General features: G+C 39.1%; 1 protein-coding gene across 1 annotated transcript in view; it reads right to left on the bottom strand.

The window, feature by feature from the left end:
• triob (trio Rho guanine nucleotide exchange factor b) overlaps positions 1-21,266 on the bottom strand; it is a 98,994-nt gene that overhangs the window by 77,079 nt on the left and 649 nt on the right. The gene's annotated exons all lie outside the window — the stretch shown is intronic.

Genomic DNA, 21,266 nt, shown 5'->3' with positions numbered 1-21,266 from the left:
AACTGGTTGAAGATCAGAAAGAATAGAAAAGAAAAGAAACAGAATTTGACATAGCGAAACCCAAATTGGTAGTGTTCACACTTGTGGTGGGGTGTGCTGAGCTAAATACAACACAATGCATGGTGGATTATTGTGGTAAGACTTTTACCAGCTAAGAACTCAACAGTAGCCAATAAAACTTAGAAAAGTTTCAAAAAAATCACCAGGAATTCTATCCACATGAATTGAAAATAAACTGTGGGAATGCAGCACTCTAAAAATTAATTACGACCTCCGTTTGGTCTGTCCAATCAGACTTTAACCGAACTGGTGTGTTCGTTTTCACCAAGCCAAACATGACAAGTGTGAACGCACCAACATACTGTTCAAATCTGTTGTGAAGTCCTATGGTCCAAACCAAAGTTGAAAAGTCAAACCCTCTGGTCTGCTTGACTTTGTATTTACAACTTCAGTTTGAACATTGAACTGAAATATGTAAATATAACTAATGCCAGACAGATGATATGAGGCAAATAAGTATGAATCCAGCGTTAAAGTGGGAAAACACGTTTTTTTGTTCTTGTTTTTTAAGAAATACTGCAATGTATTGATATTTGATTGATTCTGATTACTTTATTATATCCTAAAAAGTTTATAGATACAAAAATGCAGTGGCGTGAAGACAGATGAGACAAATAAGGGGGAAAAGCTAAAAAATAAAATAAAAAAACTGATTATTGTGTGCAATTTAAATATGATCAAACAAACATTTATGTTAACAAACTGAAAATAGAATAAAAGACTATGTAGAGTACATTAAGAACACTCTGACATTTAGTAATAACAATCCCACAGAAAAGGAGGAACTGTCAGGTCAGCCAAAGCCTGACCTCAGCTGACAGCAACACTAACAGAGGGACAGCTGAGTGCTGATTATAGGATTAATTACTTCTACAAACCAAAGGGATGAAATTCACAATCAACACATGATTACCTTAAGATGTCACGAAGACAAACGTGACAAAGCAGGAAGTCGCTTGAAAGCAACAATGCCAGAGTGGCTGTACAACCTACACAGCTGGGAGTTTCTTTTTTTTTTTTTTACAAAGAGCGACTATAATGAATGACTCCAATGAAGTGTTGAATGATACACAGAGTATTAAGTTCTGTGGCTTCTGTGTCAACTAATTAATCAAGCATACCAAAGCCATCCTCATATCCTAACGGCATTCAGGTAGGTAGGTGTGTGTGTGTGTGTGTGTGTGTGTGTGTGTGTGTGTGTGTGTGTGTGTGTGTGTGTGTGTGTGTGTGTGTGTGTGTGTGTGTGTGTGTGTGTGTGTGTGTGTGTGTGTGTGTGTGTGTGTGTGTGTGTGCGTGTGTGTGTGTGTGTGTGCGTGTGTGTGTGTGTGTGTGTGTGTGTGCCAGCACAGCTGCCAGCTTGCTAAAGCCAGAATAGTTCCTGTTTATGAGCTCAGTAGTTGAAGCCTGATCCCAGAGGAAGACACACAAAAAAAGACATATATGTAGAGCCGTTTCATAATGTCTGTGTAAAGATCATCTATGCATTGATGCATTGATCCAGCTGCTTTGCATTTGCTGCAATTATTCCTCAACTCAAATTATTTTTCAGGATCAATTTCCTCCTGATTCCATCTATTGCATGTTATCTTCATCATTCAAGTTTTCCTCTAATCTGGGTCTTTTCCCATTCTTCTATGTCTACTTGCCCTTCCCTTCCATTCTCTTCCTCCTTCTCATCTCTCCACCCTGCTTGCCTCCCTGCCTCTCCGTCCCTCTGTGAATAGATTTTCACAAGACTTGTCCTCAACAAAGAGCAATGTCCTGTTGAGTAGACACTGCAGACAGAAAACTACAGGCTGTGGCTCCATAGCCCCTCTATATGCCAGGAGGCAGCTCCCATGGCTATCCATTGTTATTACAGGCCCCAAAACAACTGGCTTAGAAAAACAAGGAGCGATAAGACTATTTGATGGAACATTTGACTTATAGCCATGGGTACGCACATGCTTGTGTCCATTAACCAATGCAGTGGCCAATGGGACAGTGAGAGGAGCACAAAAGTTGCATGTGATTTAAAGTGTCAGAGAAATTCCACATGCAGTACGAATTATTTACAAAGCATTTTATTTTCCAATGGAAATTTTTTTTTTAACAACTTATAGGATCTCTGGTGGGAGTGAATTCGCAATCTGCCAATTGATTTACAATAGTGTTTCTGCAGAGGGAAATATTTCACACCAGTGGAGCTGTTCGAAATCTAACATACTTATTTTCATATTTTCTTCAGGCTCACAAGTATCTTAGTTTTGAATCTGAAAATGAGGGAGCGTTGACAATGAAAGGGAGACAGACATAGGTGAGACAAACAGGGACATACACTGTGAAAATGTGAGAAGCAAACAGCGTTTCAAGGTGGTTTTTGTCTGCTCCCGATCTGCTCTCCTCCGGCCATTTATGAATCCATGCAAACAAGACAGAACCACATCTGGATCTGGACTCCACCCTGACTAAATATGGACAGGAGACCGTGTGTAGTCATGCGTGGCATGACTCCTTTGTAAGAAATGCAAATAACGTGACCTCTATGTACCATAAATACAAGTTACAAGAGTATTATTCAGCAAGTGAAAGACAAGACAGTAACAGAGAGATGAAGAGGGAAAGGAGGACAAACAAAACTATCTGCACTCTTCATCTCATGCAGTAGGGGTCACTAAATACACTCGCCAGTAACACAGATATGCATGGGGAGATCAAACCATCCCCTTTAGAAAATCAAGTGTGGAGCATCTACTGAATTATTGGTGGGATTTCTGATAGATACTTGAAAAATGTATTTCAGTGCTGCAAGGACACATATATTTTTTTAAATTTCAAATGTCAAACACATTGTGAATAGCAGATTGATGACTTCAAAAACTCAAACAGCGATGGCAGCCACCTTGATGAAATGATGAATTCATTAGCATATTTTTCTTTAAATGCAGAAAACAGTACATCCATGCATTCATCTAAAGGCTAACTGAGTATCACCGAGACATCATTCTCTCCCACACACACACACACACACACACACACACACACACACACACACACACACACACACACACACACACACACACACACACACACACACACACACACACACACACACTCAAACACCTGCAGCCACTTGAGAGTTTGACACTTTTTCACTGTGTCCAGCCAAACATTGAGCTGTGGAAAGAAAACAACACAAACACATCTCAGGCTCAGCGGGAACATCCAAACACCACACAGAAAGTCACAGGTTTCAACCAGGAATCCCTTCTGTTGTGAGACAAGAGAGCCAATCACTGTAGCACCCGGACACAGTTGAAAGAAAAATGACGAGGTGATGCAGTTTCCACCACGTTGACATTTCCACCCTCACTTTCACCCTCGGTCGTGGCGCTTACTTTCTGAACGACGGTCAACAATTTGTTCCTCAAATAAATCGCAGCTTTCTCCAGCAAATCAAAGCAAATCAGCAGCACTGAGTTGTTAATTTAGCACATTACTCACTTCAGCAGCCAAGTCAAGCACTTGAGAGGGCAACTTATAAATGGTAAGGAAATCTGTAGATAATGTGGTTTTCTGCTATGAGAATCAGGCATCTTACTGTAAATTCACCACAACATTTTTATGCGAAACATTTTCACCATTTCAGGCCTCATATTCCCGTCATCCAGCTGTAGATAAATCCAAATGGACAAGCTGCCTAAATAATAAATGCTTACAGCATTTTTTTTCTTTTTTTTGTAGTCAAGTGAATCACAGTTATAAAGATGCGAACGCCTTCAGATTTCAATCTTAGCAAGCATTTAAGTATAAATCACACCACTAATTTCACTGCTATAGACACTATACTATACTATACTATACTATACTATACTATAATTAATTGCAATCACCCTGTAGGTCTTGAGTTAGACTACCTTTGCTGATATGTTACCAGTTTTATAGTTATTTTCAATAAATGCTCCACAGCACATCTCCAGAATCCAGCTGGATCATCAAAGGCTTATAGCTCCACTTTTTGATCTGAAGAAAGGGTTTCACTTCAAGAGTAAAGTAGTATGTCATTTGTCTTTTATGTTGACAACTGCTGGTGAACTGGCACTACTCGACCCCGTAACAGATCTGCTGCATGTTTCTCTGGCGGTTACACCCCCTGCCATGTAAACACAAACCTTTGCAGGAGCAGAAGTGAGACCACATGACTCACATGCATTCATTAGTTAGCTGGTGGGCCAAAAATAGGCCACTGAGATGCTGTCGAGAACTAATTCTAAGTATAGAGCAGACTTCATACGAAACACTGTTGTGCAGATTGTGTCCAAGTGAAACACATCCAGGTAGGCAATTCAAAGTGATTTTTATGAACGAGAGAGTTCAAAGTGATTTCGTCAAGCCTTGTAAAATCGCATCATACTTACAAAGTCCTGCAGAAAGAATGTGGATGGACATGAGTTGAGATCGTCTTTGCTCCCTCTGTACTCAAAACAACTCAAAACACGTGATCAATAAATTAAGCTGTGGGGCTTCCACAGGTGGAGAGATGGCATTACTTCCTCCTCTCAGAAAAATGTGTACGAGACTAAAGAAACTCTGCTTTTATACCCATTCTTTTCTTTGTTCTCTTTTACAAATACTGCTTAAAAATAATAACAAGTCATTTCCTTACGACAGCTTTACTGTAATCCATGAAGCATCAATCCAATAAAACTCTCAAGAAACAAAAGCAGAAATTGTCACTATCAGTCACAGTCAATTGGAAAAATCTCAGAACTGAGATAGTGCAACATCACTTGTAAAAAAATCATCTAAACTACCACTGTGTGTACACAGATACCGCTATCCGATCAAAGTATTCATCATCAAACCCTACTGCTCAGTTCCAAGATTAAATGAATGAGTGAAAAGCATTCTGATCTTCCTGCTGCATCACAACAAGCAAAATGTGCAAATGCATCAGCTGAAGAGGAGAGAGCGCAGGCATTACGGTGATATTCCCCCATCCCTGGAGCAGCCAAGCATCCTTTATATCCCCTGAGTCAAGGAACAACCAGCCAGCACACGTACACACCACATCCCCCGCCCCACCCTTCACGTCAGGCTCCTCCTTTATTGGCCACCTACAGCGAGTGATTGGCTGACGTATGGGGGAGAGGTTGATACCGATTGGATGGGTGACAGAGCGGAACCTTGCTTTCCTATGCATCAGTGCTCTCCAGGAAAAGACCAGGGTCTGAGAGACAGAGGACAAAGATGATGATGTGGGAAACAGCAAGGATGTGAAGGAGGGTAGGGGGTGGAGGCTGCATGTTTGAAAATGAGCTATGTTATGTTGCTTTCCAATATTCGATCATAAATATGCATATATATTACCAGCTTTATTATCATTGTTATCAACACAACATCTTGCAGCCAGAAAAGATTGTGATGGAGAGAGTGATCTTGATAGTGCAAAGGATCCCACTGCCTTGACCTTAGGGAAAACGCAGTTTTATAACAGATGGAGGCTATTAGCAGACAGAATGGTGGCTTATTTATGTATTTAATGTGTGTTTGTGTGTGGATAGTTCCGGGGGTCAGCTGTTGTAAAACAGAAAATTGTTATGAACAAAGAATCACTCTATTGTTCAAATCTATAGAATATAGGCATTGTGAAAAAAAGGCTAAATGTTGCATTTCCAGGCTATATTCTATGTTACTGTATTTATTTCCCTGCAATAATGTGCATTGACTTTCACTTTTGAATGATTTATATCAGTGGTTTTCAGTGTGGATCTCCCCGGGGGGGGGGGGGGGGGGGGGGGCATGAAAGCTTGAAAGAGGGCACAGCAGCAGGGAAAGTCTGTGAATGCTTTTTGTCCAGCATGATTTCTTTTCATTTTTGATTCAGTATCATGAAATTACAAAAAGCAAAATTCATTCATTCAACGATGAATTTCTCAAATTAAATGATTTTAAATGATTAAAAGTTCAAGACAAAACATGAGTGGTATAAGTATTGAGGGGAGCTGTGGTGGGCTCATTGTGGTTTGTATAAAATACATGGGGGGGGACATCAAAACACATGATTTCGATGGTAGGTTGAAAAAAAAAATGACAAGCTGTGTGTACATTCTTTTATCATTTTTGTCAGGATATTACACTGTGCACTACAGTATAAAATGGAAAGGTTTAAAACATTGCACTTGATTTCAGTATAAACACTTAAATTAAATGGCAGCTTCAGATCTGTAATGAATCTTTTTTATGAGAAGAATATAATATTTTTATATGAGAAAAATATCAACATAAATCCCTTTTGGAATTATCTTGATATTGGTAACTAAATGAAAATATTTCGAGTCCAAATGGATTTCTTAGGGTGATACATTGTGACAGAAGGATGTAAGCTGTGCTCTTTTCTTTTTTTTCAACCAACAGAGCCAGTGTTTCAAAGCATGATCCAATTAAGGTCGTCTACCCTAACCCACAAGCACATGCGGTCACACAAACTTGAGGAAAAATGTCTCACACACACACACACACATTTCAGGTTGCACACATCCACATGCACATCGGAATGAACGGCACACACAGACATGGCAAAAACACACTCGACACTGAGTCCAGCTGTCTCTGTGTTAGAAACCACAGGGAGTCGAACCTGCTTTCCTGTTTTCAGCTGAAACAGAGCGTGAGTGAGGAAACCTTTTAACAGCTTCACGTGAGGAGTAACGGTTTAAAAACGAATTATTCTACATCTCGAGAGAAGCCAGTTACATAGATTTTGAAATCTTCATTTTCTACAGTAGTTGTGAAGTTAACCGTTGGCGAACTTGCAATATTATGAGTTTTCATACCAATTTTTAAACTACAGGGGTAGTTTCTTTTCCTCTCACAGTGCTACAGAACAGACTTAAACTGTGATTACACTCTCTTTTGCAGACAATAGACGGATGTTAGTCCAATGCATGCCTCACTGGAAATTAGGTGACGACAACTCGCCTAATTGTGTGTGTTTATACAAGTTCAGATGAAGTTTAGCCAAACAGCTGTCAAGCCCACATTGCAGACACATCCTTCATCCCATAGAGGAAATGATATATACAGCTTTATTTTTAATCAAGCGATATACTGTATAATATTGGTCTCCTTTGTTTTGTTTTTTTTCTGTTTCCAATTTATTTGCACACATTTGTTTAAAAGGGAAACCATTAATCACAAAAAGGACACTCATAAGAAAATGGCACAATGATGCTGTAAACTAAAAAAATATCTATATTAAAAAAAAAAAAGAAATGAAAGAGGGAAATCTGAGGGCGAGCACACAAAATTAACTTGAACACACAAACATCCACTGGCACACATCCTATGGAGTGGAGACTTCCCCATCCTGGCCTCTGCAGGGGAGGATTACAAAAGAAAAGAAAAAAAATCCAATGAACTCCAGAGAAAACCACTTCCTCCGCTGCTTAGAAGTGTGTGCGCATATGACCGAGTGAGTGCGCCTGCCTGTTTGTCTACCCGCAGTGCACATGGTTAGCATTCAAAGCCCAGTTCAATAGGAGCCACACAGTGAGCTCAGTATGGGTAAAGTATGAGAGATCGAGCGCACAGCTGAATTAAACTGAACAGAAACATATGGAGAAATGACAGAGGAGATGAGACCAAGAGGAAAGAGGCTCAAGTAAATGTCTGCATTTTCAGCCAGAAAGACTGCAAATTATTCTCCGATAACTCAACATACTATGCGTGTTACACATTATTAGGCCTGCAAGAGATCAGAATCATCCTGACTAAAACAGGCATTTGGCTACTGTTGCAGATTATCATTGACTGAGAGCAACATCATATCCCTCCTCTAAGCTTGCTTCGTCTCTAAATCCATATGGAGGCCAACTATGTTTTTGGGACAGTTTTTTTTTATTTCTTTTTTTACCCATACGTATATATATGTATTTATGTGTCAAATGTGCTCAAGCCAGTCTAGAATTAGGTACCGACATGTAAACTGCCACTGCATGAAAATGAAATGAACAGAAATGCAGCAGTCAAGAAAAGATGAGGTGAGAAAATATATGAACCGCCAGAGAAGAAATGCAATTACTGTACTACAATTTGGATGCAGGATGTGTTTGAGGCCCTGTGCGTCACGGTGGGATATGGGCACAACAGATGAAAGATGGCAGATGCTGGTTGAAGTCAGTGGAAAGGTTGAATTTGGCATGTGTGTGGGGACGCAGTCCCTACGAAAGTAAAGCCCACCGACTATCGACTGACTTAATCACTTGCAACATACAATATTGTTATGGGTCCTCTGATCATAGGGGCTTTTTCATCTTCTCTTTTTAAACTAGTTGCTTCAAAGGATCGTTTTTAATCCTTTGAATGCTGTTGATATATCAGATATTGCTTTAAATAGTCTGCATGTTATTTTAATGCTCAAGACTTTGTTTTAACTAACGGTACTATATATGAAGCTACAATATAAGCACAATAAACAAGAAGAAAAATTTATATTCACATGGTTATGACACTGATGATTGAATAAAGAAACTCTCTATATATATATAAATTAATCTACACTGGGACACTTTTAAAGCATAAATGCTAAATTACTCAACAACAATGGGACAAATTACTATTCAACAAAAAACCTCCTGTTATTGGTGTTGTCAATTGTTGTTATTTAGTTCACACCCACTGATTTCCTGAACGTACCAATGCTTTTGCCTTTTTCATGTTTTTTATCCACAGTGCAGTTTTGAAAGACAAATAGTACATTTATCTAGTACACATAATAGATACAACATAAATAATGAGTTTAAACTTACTCCCAATAGAGCCTGTCCCCGTTCTATTTTATTGTTAGTAACTGTGCTCTTTTCTGAGGCAATCAAAACTTTTTCCAGCAGTGAATAACACTCATACTAAAATAAAAATAAGAATACCATTAAGAATAAAAAGAAGTGGTTGTTTTATGGTGTGTTATGAAACAGTATTTTTGAATTAGGCAAAATAACACAAATGTGATTACCATTGCAGCTAAATTTAGAATAGAATAGAATAGAATAGAAATACTTGATTATTTCCAGAGGGAAATTCTTAATAAAAAAAATGTAAATGATGAGGAAGTCTGTACAATTTAGTCTTAAATTCTCTGCTGGTCCATCTCAGATGATAAGGCTTCATTGGCTGAAACGTTGTCAAAACAAAGCAAGCAATAGTACTATAAAGGCAGAGAGGTGGATCATTCCCATTGAGCAGATAATCTATGTGTCCCTGTTCTCATTATTTGTAAAACTACTCAAATAATGTGACAAGTGATGGTTGATGCAGCTTCTCTTACACACGGCTTGTGGATAGTGAGGAATATTCATCTGTTTCACACACTAGTGAAAGCCATTCTAAGAGAACATTAGGATCGTACCTTTGCATGACACCAAGCTGTTCTCTGTTGTGTGATAATTTTGAATCCTCATCAACAAACGGAGTTCTGAGCAAAACAGTTTTGCAGAAAGGCCAACATTTCTCAAAGCATGTTGGCTAAACAAGCCCAGTTTAGCTTAAACAACAGAAAACACCCAAAGCCAGTCAAACCCTTTTGAAGAGAGACAACACATATTAAAACAATCTCACAAAGGGGAAAACCAAATCATACAAGATTATGGATGAGCACATGCAGTATACTGCAGAAAAAAAGAGAACCAATTAAAAAAATGTAAACAGCAACACACCCACACACACGTTCCGTATGGAGACAATGCATTAAGTCATGCTCATCTTCAAATTTAGTCTAAACACATAATAACATAAAGGTTTAATAACCTCCATAGATTCTAATTCAAAGCATGTCTTCATTTATACTCTGTCGATGACCTGGGTGAACGATCCTCTTTTGGTGTTCACTAGTATATACAGTAACAAGTGTCCAAACACACACGCATGCATGCACAAATGCATTTTGTATGCCCTGGGGGGGCAATATATTGACTTACTCTCATTCCCTACAAAGTTATCCTGAAGTCAGCTGGAACTACAACTTACATAAACTTTACCTTACCTTACAAACCATAACTATAGCGCAACCCAAAAACAAAATTGCAAAATGTATTGATTTTCCTCATGGAGACCTCCATATCTGAGTCCCCATGTGTTTTTGTGTAATCATCAGATTTTATTTCCTCACTATCAAATAAGAACAAGACCAGACACAAATGTTATATGCTCTCACATGTCTAACACAATTCAACAACTTAAAAAAAAAAAATCCGTATCGACATATTTTAGAATTAATCATATCTGATAAAAAACAACTAGGATTTATCTTTGCTTTCACCGGTAGAACACCTAGATGTTAATTGCACAGTACTGTACAACGCTTTGGATACTTTGCTAAATTGACACTTAATACAACAACAAGTTCATGTTGTTCAAAGTGATTGGAAATGAATCATGAAAAATAAGCCACAAATGCCCAATACAAACTGATTACCTCCTATGCTCTGTGAAGAGCTTATGAATTTTGCCGGATTTTGATAAAAACACACAAAGATTGTCGTGCAGCTCCAATTTGGGTGAGTAAGCCTCAGAAATGAAGTTCAAGGATTTCTGAGCAAAAAGCCTGTGAACAGGATTTGGCTGGCATGTCTCAGTCATTTCACATTAACACTCGTTTAAATTCTGGCAACTGGCAATAATAAGCCAAGCTGTCAGTTCAAAACTGTCTTGTTTTTATCCTCGGATGACCCATTTGGATAACCACTGGTCAAAACTGTGTCGAACACATGGGACACAATCTACAGTGATGAGACTTTCCTCTGGCTGCAGTCTAATACTGTACGGCCCACATGACATGCATAAATGTCACATCCCGAAAAACTACAACAATCAAATAATGTTTTAACATCTGCTCTTGGAATAAAAAAAAAAACTTGACTTTGTGCCAGTGTATGTCAGATGTCTGAGCATGGATTATACCAATCAGACTTTCTGTGGAAAAGCTCCAAACACTACCGATGCCTTTTAGTCTGAAAAAGATTAAACTGAACAAACCCTTGTGAGGGAATTGGGCCTCCATATATTTGGGATAATCTAAGTACCATATGTACCCAACTATGAGCCACTTAACTGTCCTGTTTATACCCAAAAGCATGTCACCCTGGAGAGAGTATTTTTAGTGTATATTGTATATGTCCGGGGGGTATTGGGGCTGAAAACCCACAAGGTCACGGTTGCTAGATTATGCCACAGAGGAACCTTGAATCTAATGGGGCCTGACAGAGTAGAGCTTTGACGGAACAATATTTTACTTAAAGTGAGTGCAGTGCATGATGTTTGTAATGTTGCTACACATATATGCTGTGCAGACGTACTTTAAGTAACAAGCACAGATATGCAGTTGGCAGAGCCTGAACGTCTATGCCGCCCACATACAACAGGGACTTCGTTTGATGAAGACAAATAGGATAAAAAGTAACTCGTTCACTGACAAAACTGGCAAGTCTGCAGGGAAATCCAAGGGAAACAAACAGATCATAAGCATGCATCCTGCTCCGTGTGGGAATTCCTGATCTGTTCCAAACACTCAGACTCACCTAAGGTTTGACCAGGACCATCCAGTTTGGAATCAGAGCAATCTATAAAGAGACAGAGAGATTTGAAAAGGAATGAGCAAAAGAAACTTTACTGAAAGGAATAATGTTTGAAAACGTTGCTTGCAATGACCCTGCAGTAGCATAACTTCCACCATACTCAAGCATTGGGATGATAGAATAGAATATAATAGAATGAAAGAGCAACTGCAGAGCTTAATAGTCCTTCCTTGGCATTAAACACCATGAAGCATGTTGCACACAGATGCACAAACACATAATGCCCAAGTGCACTCAACACAAGTTGCTTAACAACGAGTCCAGAAATCTATATGGCTCGAGACTATAGGTCTGACTGTGCACTTTATGTCTCTTCTTTACCATATGCTCTTACACCCAGACGCTGGCACACAGACACACACGCGTGACTCTGAGTACAGCACTGATAAGCGAATTAATCATTTAGAGATAGCAAGTGCGGTTGATATCAGTGACACTGGTGCCTGTAGGCTCATCTAAAGGGAGAGGATACACCCAGATGTATAATGAAACAGCCTATTGTGACTGGCACTTATTGTTATAGGCCGGTAATAAAACACCACTGCAAGCCAATAACATTAAAAGTGAAAAATTTTGAATTATTGCAGTATTGCTCTCTACCTAAATGCAAAGAAAATGTACAGTATATCCAAACAAGGATTTCACCAAATGTTCTTACTTAGACTGACATTCATTTTCTATCTCTCACCTATACTGGTTAACCACCGGTAGGATGCTGTCATGGCACGAGATAACAGAGGAGAGGAGAGAAGGGGGATGAAGGACAGGGCCAGCTCAGTTCTTCACTCTGACTTCTCCTGGCTGCCTTTCTGAAAAGAACTGCCTGGCATATGCTGTTGCCCGAGTGAGGATTACACTAAGCACCTGTTCACACACTGGCCGGTCTTTTCAATGTGTTCAGGGCTCGGTTCCGTTGAAAAGGGTTCATCTCTACACATAATCTTCCAAGCTTCATACAGACAGTGCTCGCAGTGTTCACACGTTCACTTAGTTATTACCGTAAATAAAAGATAGGCCAAAAGTATGCCTTTATCAGATTGAAAGAAAGGAATCAATTGATAGTCAAGAAGTGAACTTAAGAGTGTAATTACGATAACAATCTGAGAATTAAAAATAACTAAAAGGAAATGCAAAATGTCCTTCTACTTCAAGAACTGCTGATCCAACAGCTTCAAGATAACACTGAATAGACCATTTAAGGTAGGTTTCTATCTGAAAGACGTTTGCTGCAAACTTTATAACAGCAGGATGAGTCCATTTCTTCATTGAGGAAGTGAAAAAGGGCCAATTTAGTATTTCTTTATTTCTCTGCAAACACGCAGGTATTTATTGGCTACAAATGAGAGCCTGCATTCTAATGTGTGTGAATTCAGTGACAAAATAAGCAACACAGAGCTACAACACCAAAGCCGTCAGTAGTTCCTCTAAATCACGACCAATATGCCGACGCCAAGCACGAATGCAATCCTATACAGTAGGACAGGAGTGTTAGGTTTGATCCTCAACCTATTTTGTCCAAAGCCAGAGAGGCCAGGCAGCAGTTTAGCCTTCCTAAGTCGGAGAAGCACTGGCTTGGCACTGTTCACGCGACACAGATCACAGCCTGCTGTTGTCTTCAAAGAGAGAGGGAGTGAGTGATGCAGTGGGAGTCTGTTTGTGAGAGAAAGAGAGCCTGCACAGTTCCTGTTGGACAGACTGAGCGCAGCTGTTGACAGGAGACAAGTAATCTTGGGCAGCGCTCAGGCTCACACATGTATGTAAACACACGCTTGCGAGCTCGGCTTTGATTTTTACCAATTTGGGTCTTCGTGTCCTGTATTATTTACTTTTTGTCTTTTTCAGTTTTCACACCGAGTGAATGGAATCCTTGTCTCACTGCTAGAAATGTAAGCATGCTGCTACCGCAAGGGGAAAACAGTCAATTGGATGGAGCTTCGATCTTAAGTTGATGAAATGGAACTGGGCGTGTGTGCTACTAAAATATTAATTATTCAAAGTTAATTGAGTACTTCTAACTGAAAAGTGTACAGAATAAATTGGAGTATAACTGTTTCTTTGTCTCCACATGAAATGAACTGTCACTCACAGATTTTGTTAATGAAAAGCACACCACAAGACACTTGACATTGTGACATGGCCCATTACTCTGAGGAAAAGTTCTTTTAAAACTGTGTCAATGGGGCCACGGTCTCCTCTCAAGAGTCCTCTGTCTTTAATTTAAAGTTATATTCTTAAGAAAAAAGGAAAAAGAATAAAAAGTGAGAGCAAAGCATTGTGGGAGGCTGTTTACTTCAGATCCCACGTGCAGGTTTTTCCTCTTTTCAGAGCGTCAGAAGTTAAAGAGGAGGTAGGGGATATATTGTTGCTCCCTAAGCCGATATTATACCTGACATATTTAAAGGCTTTGCTTGTTTGGCGAAACGACGACACCTCCTTTGAGAATCTATGCCAAACCACTGTGGAGGGCAAACACCGAGGTCTGCCAGTCAGATTTATGAACTGCTAAAATGGATGTCTAATTTGTGAAAAGAGGACAGAAATGTATGTGCTGTGCGGGGACTTGCAAAGAGGGGATGAGATATTACAAAATAAGATCGTTATTGGGATATATGACAACCCTGAGCAGAAGACTAAGTATGAGGTAATGACAGAGGGCTGTGTGGGAGAGAAGTGGAGGAGGCCATGAAAGGAATGAAAAAGGAATCAAATGAGTGGGAGTCTGCCAGTGACTGATAGGCATTACTCTCTTATCAGATGTGGGATTTGCAAGAGACATACAGACCAGCGCACGCCGCCTATTTTTATGACCCACAATTCTCCTATGCCTTCTTCATCACTCCATCCCCCATCTTCCTTGCTTCCAGGGCCCCGGGCGACGTGGGAGGGAACTGGTGATTTATACCTCCACGCATTTGTGCATGTCGTGTGTGTATGTGAGGTAATGGCGTTGTCCCACGGGCCACACTTAGCATCCACGAAAACACATTACCAACTTACTGGATTTCCGAATATCAATACCAGACTACACACCCATATTGGTCATGAATATGGAGGATTCTTCATCCGATTCAATATACATGGTGTGTTTATCACATGACATCAAGTGAGGAAGATCTCTGTTAACACAATGCATATAAAGTTTTTAATTAATATCTTTACTTACTATTCTCATTTGGTTGACCAAAAGCCAATATGAGAGATCATCTTTTGTGCAGAGTTTTGTGACAAGCCATCTTCATCCCTGTGTCTTCAAAGTGACCTCATATTGCATTATATGTACATAGCATTTTACCAGAATCAATAACCTGGCCAGATAGAGGGGGTGGATACATGTCCATAAGGTCTGTTACGACTTCAAAAAGGTCAAGAGTCTTTGATGAGATCGATCAGCATGGTCTGCCTGTACAACAGGTAATTTCCTGGCTATGCAACCTCCTTGGTTGTCTTCGCCATAAAACTCTCCAATGAACACTATGAGGTGAATGGCTACAATGTGCATCCTTGTTGCAGGGAACATACGGAGGGCTTTTTACATGCACTCATACATGGAGGAGTAAATTGACTCTGATTACTCACATACAGTAACCCCTAACCCCAACAGCTTATTAGCCATGTAGCCACTCACCGATTTTACGACTGACATTACTTGCTTTTGCGGGGGAAGTTCAGGCATGGAGAGGCACCAGCAGTCGATCTGTTTATTGGCCAAGTTAATTGGCTTTCTTACGCAGCCACACGTAGATAGTATTGACTACGTATGGAGAGAAATGTAATTAAAACTGTAATTATAGTTGATGTGATTTTTATATATCACCATTTCAGGTTTGACTGAATTTATTCACTGTGTTGCAATTACATATCTATGCTGTTAATTAAAAAGTACAAAGGAGCGAGAACATAAATGAAGCAGAACATTGTTCATAGATTTGTCCTAAAATGCACTTTCTACACGACCTGAGTGTTCGATCTTTCTTTGAATAAAGTTTCTCAGTTTCTACCGAGAAATTTGAATTCACCCACACAGGCTGAAGGAGGGAAAATGTGAATGTTCCTACGTTTGGAACACAATAGATGGTAAGACGACCAGAAATAACATCATATTTTTAGGCATATTGTTCAAGTGAAAACGGTTTTCTTGCATTTTGACTGTTTAAGTTTCTAAAAGTGATACTTTATGGAAACAGCATGTTTACAAAACACCTTTCTCTGTCTCTACAGACAAAACTAAAACGTTCTCAAACACAGAGTTCTTGCACATGTACACTACAGTTGTCAATAGATTTTCTGCACATGCACAAGTAGATCAATTTGAGTGTTCATGTGCTGCTCACACTTTTGAATTTAACAGCACTTCTCCAGCAGAGTGTACATTTATTACCATTCACTACATCATCATCTGACTAAGAGGAGACACATTTCTCAAACTATTCGACAAAGAAGGACATCTAGAAGGTGCTGGAAAGTTCACATAATCGTGTTGTTTTCACACATATATTTGTGGCTGCAATACAAAAAACACACCAACAAGTCTGTCCTGCACTATAGTGTCATCAAAGTTTCTTGTGAATAATGAATGTTGTCAAATTGCCGCCATGTGCATATGGAACTATTCTAAAATGAAAAAGATAAAAACATTACTGTTTCCAGCAGATCATTCTCATATAAACAGGAACTTAGAGGACAATCCTTAAATAATATTCAACACAAACCGTGATGGTGTGAGAACTTGAAGCTTACCTTATTATTACCTAATTATTTCCCAATGTCACTGTCTGGATTCTCCAAAGCCCTTCAACCTTTGAATTGTTATTCCTGTGTATATAATATAAATAAATATTATATAAATATATATAATTTGATCTAATTTGAGGTTAATCTGAGGAATATATTTTTATATTTATTGACTGATTTCAGTTTTTGTAAAATATCTTTTTTTAAAGCACAGATAATATTAGAAATAAATTGTGTTTTATTAAGTTTTGACAATGTCTTGAATTAAATGGAATATTTCAAATTATAGAGCCACCATCTACAGCTTTAAAGACTTGCAGTATGTAAAGGAAGTTTCTGCTTATTCTGTATCCCTGTACTTTGCAGCAAGCACTCTAAAACCACTTCCTGGCTCTCCACGTTGGCCACTGAGAATATGATGACGTCTGTATACTTTTGTCTGATTCGCAAGGCTTTTGAACCTTTTGCGCGAAAGGATGTTTTCACACATGCATAAATTATAACGATTAATGTGTGCAACATACAGAATGAATGATGCTCTAAAATCTCAAATGAGAAGGGTAATGCAAATCAAAACATGTATAACACTGACCAAGAGAATATAATAAATTTAACCTGAAACTGAAAGGCGCATGTAGGGGCAACTATGGACCAAATCATCATGAATTAATCTTGAATTCTTTGTACTAATAATTCCATATACTAAAATTTAAGAGATATTAGCTTATGGCAGTGCAGTGCTTTATTTGTTTTTTTCTTCTTTTTTTTGACCCAAAGCTGCATAAATGAGATGGTTGACTTTTTATGCAGGCCTGAGGATTTGGCTGCACAGGCAATGCCCATCTAAGCTTATAGTCTTTAACTCTGACCAACTGCCAATTAGGCTGCCCCGAGATGTAACCGTGAGGTTTCAGCCCCACGAAGAACGGAGTAGCCTACATTTTGCAGGATGTACTCCACCCAAGCCTCACATCTATAATTTGATGAGTGAATGCTTGTTTGTCCCTCTAAGTATGTCATGTTGTCTCTTTCTGGATCTCACTGGCATTCTTTTCAGCTGCCAATATTTCTACTTTTCCACGTTCTTAACAGTATGTTTTGGTGTTTTTACTCTGCACTTTCTCTTGTCTCAGTAAACATTTTGCCTTTATATTCCCTTCAACTGCTCTTTTCATCAATGCATCACACAATATGTGTACTACACTGCTTGTCGAAGTCCACTTCCTCATCTACATGAATATATATAAGATTTATGTTTGGATTTGCCAGATAACATGAGATCAATAAGCTTCCAGCAATTATACCTGTGCTAGAAGAAAATTGTGAATCATTGTTCAGTGATTTGGCTCTCATTATATCTTGCACTGGCACAGGTCATCAGGTTCACTTTGGGTTCTCAAGACAAATGCCTCACGGTGCTGACAATACTGGTATTGCTATTAATAACAGTGATATCTTGATTCTGCCATCAATGCTGGTATCTCTGGGGAAGATAAAGACTGTATGAATAAAGATAAGCACCATACAAGGAGGTCATTTTTTAAGAAAGGTGCTTCCCCCAGTGTCAGCATTGAAGCATATACAGCAACATAACGCATTCTTAGTAAGACAATGCAGTAGTTAGAACATATGCTTCTGCCAATCAAATATTTGTTTTTATTAAATATAAGGTTTTATTATCGACAAGACACCAAGATACATTCACTTGTATACAGCTGAAAACCCAGCTTGCATGACTAATGAATATAGTCAGGTTCAGACAGCAAATACTAGGTCGCCGCAATACACCTGAAAATTGTTCTGGGCCTTGACCACTGTCTCACGAGCAGTTCAGTTATGGCTGGGAATGTGGCTCTTAATGCAAGCTGATTTGACAGTTATTTAATCTGATTCCGACATACATCTGGTTGCTTTTAAGCCAATTGAGTTTCTCGGAGCAGTTCTGCAAAGTAATGATATTCCACAGAGTCAGTAACCTGATTAAAAGGCTCTCAAGAGACTTCATATATGGATATATAGATGTATATAAATTAATACCCTTTAAAATATCTGATGTAAAAGCTATTTTTAAATTTGCCTGTAAGGTTTTCCCCACAGTCCCACTAATATGTCTGACAGTAGTTAATCAAATGTGATCTTTCAGAACGTAATAGGCATGGATGGTTTTCAATGTAAAAAGGTATTAATCTGTATCAACAGTGACACCTCTCTCTCTCACAGAGAGCATAATAACAAATAAACTGTGACCATCGCATTGACACAATCACAAACTATAATGTAGATAGGCCATAAAGTGGCTACTTTGTTCTGAACTGTGCAAACATCTACAGATATACTTCAACTTTCAAGCCCTCGCTCAGAGAAATAATAAATGACACACTATCCAAAATCCTCTGGGTAGTGTTTTCAGGATTCTGCAATTTGCCCTTAACCCATGATGCCTTTCATAGTAAAATATGAAGTTCAAGCATAAAACAAATGATTTCTGTCCTCAACTTTAAACAGAAGTGAAGACCTAATCTTGGTCACACAGTCAGCTGATTACACTATTCATAAAATGGTATCATCTAATTATAGTTAAGAATAGTGTTATTGTATTCCCATGCTTTAAAGTGCTTTTCTCTACAAATAATTGGAGTGATGCCTGGGGAGCCAGGCAGCTGATTATCATCAGCCGAATCTGATCGTTGACCAATTGTAAGAATCTCTGCATTGGACTTTAAGTCATGGCGCCAGCAACCTGGGAGAGTGACTCAGCTCCTGAGCTGTGATCCACAGCGACAGTGTAGGACTCAGACATGAGCCTCCATCTGCTCACTGAAAATAATGAAGCAAGCGAGGAACATCAAGTATTTTCAACTCAGACCATAATACTATCCAATCAAGAAAGACAAATCGAACACTAGCGTAGGATCAAAAATGAGGGCATTGAGACACTTTGTTTTTATGGGAATTTCAGTTTTAGCATCCAAGCTTACATTTGGTTATCCGGCAAGAGAATAAGTTACTCTCTGACTAGGCAGTGCAGCCTCTTAGCCAGTGATCAAGGTTTGACAAAACTCATCAATCTCTGCTCATGTTTGGTGGGAATGATAATCTGCTACAATTTAGCCTCTACTGACTAACTATGGGCACCAAAGTGGATCCAGAGGCCAAGAAAAATATGTCGATTCTCAAAGAGGTCCAGAAATAAAAGAGGTTTGGATCAACTCAGATGAGCTGCTGTGTCCCCGGGTTTTAACATACAACAAGCTGCTATAGAAAGAGTGCTGCTGGAGAAGCTGGAGGGGTTGAGAAGCACAGCGTACATATATGAAGAAATCAATAATTGACATATAATCACACATTTCTGTCCGTGAATAAAAATAGAGAATAAAGTGACACAGCAATAGAGCATCTAAAAGCCAAATGATTGAGGAAATGGTTAATCAACAACAGCTTTAAATGCCACTGAATAGATAACTGTACTTTGGATAAAAGCAAATGTAGTGTCATGATCACAAATCAGAAACTCCTGCTGTTGTTTTGTATGTCAACCGAATGGAAATACTGAAGTGACAGTAAAAAGCTACAACTCCAACAAACCGAGGGATTCAGAAATGACTGGCAACCTTTTCTTACAGTACCTGCTGCTATTTCCCTCAGCGATGCATAACTATATTCAACATTATTCATGAAGCATTTTGCACTATTCTCTTAGAAACGTCTTCTTCCATAGTCTCCATAATAGCCTTATAAAAGTTTCCTGAGGGCATAACCTATTTCTGTCTCCATCATGAATACTGTATGAACTGCATTTGCTGCTATATAAACATCCAAGCAGTCCAACTTCACTGTGAGCCAACTTTCCAGCCTGATACAACCCAGCTATAGGAAAATGCATTGGCAAGCATTCAACCAACCATAAGAAAGCATTTGAATACAATCCCTTTTGACAACATTCCTAACTGTCTGACTGGCAGAGGCAATTTCTCAGTGAAAGTAGGTGGTTTATAGGCTGTTTAAAAAAATATGAGGCGTGAGCGTGAGCTCGCATGGGTGAATTTGTGCTAAAATCATCAATTCATTTTCACTTATGAGTGAGGTGTGTAAATGTGTGTTCCTGCATGTGTGCAATGTGTGGCGATGGTAAACAGGAGACCCCCAAGGTACCAGGTGTCACAGAGAAACAGCTGAGACAGGGACAGCTGTTTCTCCTGGTATGTATCCAGGGTGGTCCTGACACTGGACTTTTACAACTCACAAAAAACGCAATCAGCAACCCATGTCTTAATGGCTGAATCAGAGGGGGTACGAGGGCTATTGTGTGAAGCCTGAACAACGGATTTATAAGAGATGTATTATCTTTCAAAGTTTCTGCCATAACTACTCTAATCTTTACACATAAAGTCCAGGCTCTGAAATTAATCATCCGCGGTTCTAAAAATGTCAACCTTGCTAGGTTTAAAAGGAAGAATAAAAGTGTGAGCTCATAGAAAATATGATACAGCTATGCATAATTTACTTGTGCCAAAGGAAAACATGGCTCCTTATAGGAATGGTCTATGCATCAATATGAGAAAGTGAAACGCTTAATACCCAGTAAATGATCATGACAATAAAAGCATTAACACTCTCATTGATAACTACACATTGCACTTTCAGCTATAAATAATCTATGAAGTAACGTTTGCTATTAGCACCATGGCCACATCCCCCTTTACCAATGCATGGCTGATATCAGAGACAAGAAGCCCCCAAAGGTGCAGGAGCTTTGGATTGACTGATAAAGTAGGCAGGCCAGGTCCATGCTTAGTATTTGTTATGATGATGCCATCCTATCAGAAAAAGGCCAAATGCGTAGTGCAACCTATTGCCCATATGCAT

The sequence above is a fragment of the Blennius ocellaris genome (genome assembly GCF_963422515.1).
Source record: "Blennius ocellaris genome assembly, chromosome: 8".
NCBI lineage: Eukaryota > Metazoa > Chordata > Actinopteri > Blenniiformes > Blenniidae > Blennius > Blennius ocellaris.
Note: the sequence above shows the minus strand (reverse complement) of the source record. Positions and strands in the feature narration are given on the sequence as shown.